The sequence below is a fragment of the Gopherus flavomarginatus genome, chromosome 1, assembly GCF_025201925.1.
Source record: "Gopherus flavomarginatus isolate rGopFla2 chromosome 1, rGopFla2.mat.asm, whole genome shotgun sequence".
Lineage (NCBI taxonomy): Eukaryota > Metazoa > Chordata > Testudines > Testudinidae > Gopherus > Gopherus flavomarginatus.
The window spans coordinates 265,772,848-265,777,786 of record NC_066617.1 but is presented as its reverse complement, the minus strand read 5'-3'; the positions used below and the strand labels follow the sequence as shown (position 1 = coordinate 265,777,786).

Genomic DNA, 4,939 nt, shown 5'->3' with positions numbered 1-4,939 from the left:
GTCCTCCAAAGGTAAGCACACACTTAAGCACTTGGCTGGATTAGGACCAATTGTGAAAATACTAAAATGGCCAGAAAGTATCAAAAATAAATCTCCCTTTGGTTCCTTGAAAAAATGATCTTCTTGAGGAAGTGATAGTGAGGATGACTGTTCCAATCTACAATATGTGGAGAAAGCTGATTGTGTTCCTGATTGGCAGAAAAACTACCTTTCATAGAAAATACTCTAGGTACACTGATGTTTAGAGGGTCTGACAAACCCAGTACTCAAATTATAGAGTACTTGAAGTGGTTTGAAGCTAAGAACCTTTGTGGATCTGTGCCTCTTTTCTTTTCCAAAGCAGACAATCACTGGCTGCTGTTTCTCTCTCTCTCTCTCAAACACAAACAATCATAATGCCAAAGGGAAGTGACCCTACTGCATTTGCCAGATGTGTGAGAGAGTTGGGAAATGTGTGCAGGGGACAGCAAATGTTGTTTCCTCCCTTTTACTATAATTACTGTGCAAAGAAAGAAAGTTAGTGCACTTATACTTTTAATATCAATAGTGCCTACATGCACATACTGCTTGTGTGATCAAATGACATCTTGTGCAACTGCTCACCTTGCTCTTGTGCACTCATTGCTCTGCATTGTCTTAAAACGAACATGGCTCAAAAAATAATTCTTATCTTAAAATTCTCTAATACACAACATAAAATGTGACAGATTTGCATTTCTAATATTGTCACTGCTTGCATTGGCCAGACTGCCTTTGCACAACTTTGTTAAATGCTTACTTGGGAATTAGTGGTAGGGATATTTTATGTCATTAAAGCAAGAAAAATAATTGGCTGACAGTAGATAGCTATATCCAGGGCCGGTGCAAGTATATTTTGCGCCCTAGGAAAACTTCCACCTTGTGCCCCCCCTCTGCCCCCCACAAGCATCGCTTATTAAAAACTTTCAGAAATGAATGCTGCATAATGTGGCATTGTTCATTAGAATGAATACACGATCGGCTTGAAAATGTATTAATTTAATTATTTAGTCTACACATTTAATGAAAATAAATGAATAACCTGACAGTGTTGACATTGTTATTGTTTTCACTTTGCACAACATAGCATAGATCTTATAATAAATCACCTACAGGGCCGGCTCCAGGCACCAACATTCCAAGCTGGTGCTCGGGGTGGCAATCTGCAAGGGGTGGCAGTTCCTGTTGTTTTGCCCCCAAGCAGCCCACCGAATTGCTGCTGGGGACAGCAAGGGCAGTCCGTGTGCCGTTAGGGCGGCAGGCACGTTTCCGCGGTGGCGGCAATTAGGCAGCAGCTTCTATGTTTAGCTGTCTGCGGCGGCTTCAGCTAAACATAGGCACTTCCGCTGAATTGCTGCTGCCGCAGAAACGTGCCTGCTGCCCTAAAGGCACATGGACTGCCCTCACTCTCCCTGGTGGCAATTCGGTGAGCTGCTTGGGGCGGTGAAAATTGTAGAGCCAGACCTGATCACATACCTTATACACAATACACTGCCACAAAGTAACACCTTATAATTTATTTTTCTGCACTTTCAGGTTAGCAAATTTAGAAACAAATTCCTCCAAGTCAATGCTGCAAGCAATGTCATGTTCTATTGACAAGCTAGATAGTCCAGCAAGTCTTTGTTGCAACATTGATGTTCGCATGTATATTTTTATCAACTTGAATTTTGAGAAGCTTTGCTCACCGCTGGCCACAGAAACTGAGAGAGTCAAGAGGATGCCAAGAGCAATAACTGTGCTGGGGACACTATTTGTCAGTTTATTTGTGCATATGAAGTTCAATACGGTGATGCACTCTTTTGGACTTGTCGTGCAATAGCTTGCAATTCATTGCACAAGTCAAAGGCATCAATATCTTTTGATTCACCATGTTGCAAAGCTTGCTCCAGATTCAAGCAATGTTCCATAATTTGCTTTGGTGTTGTATTTTGCAAACTGTAAACATCATACAGGAAGCCAAATAGTGAACTAATTTGCTGCATCAATGTGAATCTTTCTTCAACTGACTCACAGTTAAACCATTGGTTTCAAGAGGTTTCAAGGCATCAGTTCAACTTTCCCATCTTGTTTCACTCAACATGTATTGCTTGTTGATGACTGCAAAGTAAAAGTTCACTTTGAATTTTTCTTTCAGATTATAAATAGGTTCATCATCTGCTTCATATGTGAACTGCTTCCTCTTTTTTCTAATACGGATTGGATTTAGTTCAAAAAGTGCCAGTACATCCAACTCCTCTGCAAGTTCACCTGCATCTACCAATGTTTTCTCAAAGTCTGCATTATTTCTGCGGTCTACAAGAAACTTCTTGGTTTCTCCAAGTTGATTAATGGCATCACTTATGTAGAATTATTTTGCCTAAAGTCATGTTGATCTCAAACAATATGTCATAACACACAACAAGAGAAACAAGAAACTTGAAACTAGAAATGACTTTTGCAAGATCCTTTGCATCAATTCGTGACGTATTGCCAGATGATCCTGTTAGAGTAGTGTCTTCATAGATGTCTATCAGAGCATCATAGATGTCACCAAGCTGATAGCAAAGAGGTTTCAAGGCATCAGTTCGACTTTCCCATCTTGTTTCACTCAATGGTTTAACTGTGAGGTTAGATACGTGGTGCGTTAGAACTTCCCAGTGATGTGTAGAAGCTGAGAAATAAATATACACACATTGAACTAAATCAAAGAAGGCAGTTGCCTCCAAGCAACACTTTGCAGCATCATTAACAACCAAATTCAATGAATGTGCACTGCAAGGAATGAAAAGGGCTCATGGATTAATATCCAAAATTCTCCGCTGGACACCATTTACTTTCCCTTCATATTACTCCCATTATCGTACCCTTGACCACACAAGTTTTCTATAGGCAGTGTAGCGAGGTGGTGTGGCTCCCCTCCCTGTCAGGGAGGGTCGAGCCCCTTCAGTCATCCACGGGGCGGGGCCTCTGAGTGGAAGTCCCGCCCCCAGAGGGTCAGGTGGCAACCCGGAAGAATAAAAGCCAGGCCCCAGCCTTCAGTTGCAGGTCTGCCACCGGCAGGAGCAGATGTGTCCGCCGACATCCGTAACTGGGAGACTGCCCAAGCGAGAGGCCGAGACCAGGAGCTGCCAGAGCTACCTTGCCCCTACTACGATGAGGAGTCGCCAGAGCATTCCCGAGGCCGCTACGATGAGGAGCCGCCAGAGCTGCCTCGCCCCTACTACGGCCCCGAGAAGCCCCCAGACCAGGCTTGGCCCGCATTCCCCAAAACATTACCGGACCTGCCACCCAGCCCGGATTGGGAGGAACCGATGGTCCTGGAGGTCTCCGGAGCGGAGGCCCCGGACCAGGTAGGAGTAGAGGGGGAGCTAGGAAGTAGCCCGGGGGCACCTGACTCCAGTCAGGCTGCAGAGCTAACCTTGCCAATGTCAGTGTGTTTCGGTCAGGATCCCCACTGACCACCGGTAGCAGTGACGGCTGCTACCAGGGCCCCGGGCTGGAACGCAGAGGAGTGGGTGGGCCTGCGTTCCCCCTGCCACCCGTAATCAGGTGGCAGACTCCTCCTCTTCCCAGTGATGTGTAGAAGCTGAGAAATACATATACACACGTTGAACTAAATCAAAGAAGGCAGTTGCCTCCAAGCAACACTTTGCAGCATCATTAACAACCAAATTCAATGAATGTGTACTGCAAGGAATGAAAAGGGCTCATGGATTAATATGAGCCCTAAGGGCCACTGCTCTGCCCTGCTCCAAAGGCCAGAGCTGATTGTAACTGCATTTGGTGCCCCGCCTGAACCAAGGGCTGGGCCCCTTTTGACTTTGCCACTGCTCTGCCCTGCTCCAAAGGCCAGAGCTGATTGTACTGTGTTTAGTGCCCCGCCCAAACCAAGGGGCTGGGCCCCCTTTTGACTTTGCCACTGCTCTGATTGTAACTGCAGGGACAGACCTGCCCCGGGGCAGGGCTGCGGGCCCGAGAGCAGCCCCGGGACGACAGCAAGGCCGGTGTGGTTCCCCTCCCCCTCAGGGAGGGTCGAGCCCTGGCGGAACCCATCTACAGCAGTGACATCTCTTCTAACTGGTGAAGAATAGTTTCTGTCATACCAGCTCCAGTTGTCTCCATAAGAGACAGAAATCCCAAGAAGTGTTCCTTTATGCATACTGATTCAGTCTCATTCTCTGTCTCTGAAGTAGGCCTATCCACAAACCGAATGATTATGGTCATTTGTTCAACGTGGCCTGCATCTGGTGTACAATCTAGAATGATCGAAAAGTATTTTGCAGCATGAGCAGATGCTAGGATTTTTTGTTTGATGGCATTGGATAGAAGCTGAATAAGCTCATTCTGTATGTCTTTCTCTAGGTGACATAAACATTGATTAAGAGATCTGGATGATTTTTTTCCTGAAAATTAAGCAATGTTGATTGTAATCAGAAATACATCCTTTTTGGTCACCTATGCTTCCTTCCTTCATTCTTTCATATCAAAATCTACTTTTTATTCTACCTTTATAATATTGAATTATTGTTATTGATAAAATTTATAAAAATAGAATGGCAGATACTCCATCATACTGGGGTATTGGGTTAGGTGGGGAAGGGAAGCCGATTGGGTTTGGGTCAGTAAGGGTTTGGGTTTGGCTGGGGAGTGCAAGGGGAGCAGGCCAAGTTTGGGTGTGGACGAGGGTGGCGGATGGGGTAGGATTCAAAGAGCTGCAAGATGAAATGGACGCTCTCCTCTCCAGTCCCTGGCATACAGCAGTGGGCCAAGTCACAGTGCAATTGCAACAGGGCAATGGGAGCGTGTTGCCAGTCTGCCCTGCACCCAGGCTGGGGAGTTGAATGCTGGGCTCTCGCTCTGGCAGGGGACGTGGGGCAGGCAGCACTGTGATGCAGAGAGTGCGCGGCCCTCCCACCAAAGCAGAGTCGGGAGGGTAGAA

The 4,939-nt window shown here is 46.1% G+C and overlaps 1 pseudogene; it reads right to left on the bottom strand.

Annotated features, from left to right (window-relative positions):
• Window positions 1-1,913: 1,913 nt before the first annotated feature.
• Window positions 1,914-4,474, bottom strand: LOC127043555 (uncharacterized; annotated as a pseudogene).
• Between the last annotated feature and the right edge of the window lie 465 nt (window positions 4,475-4,939).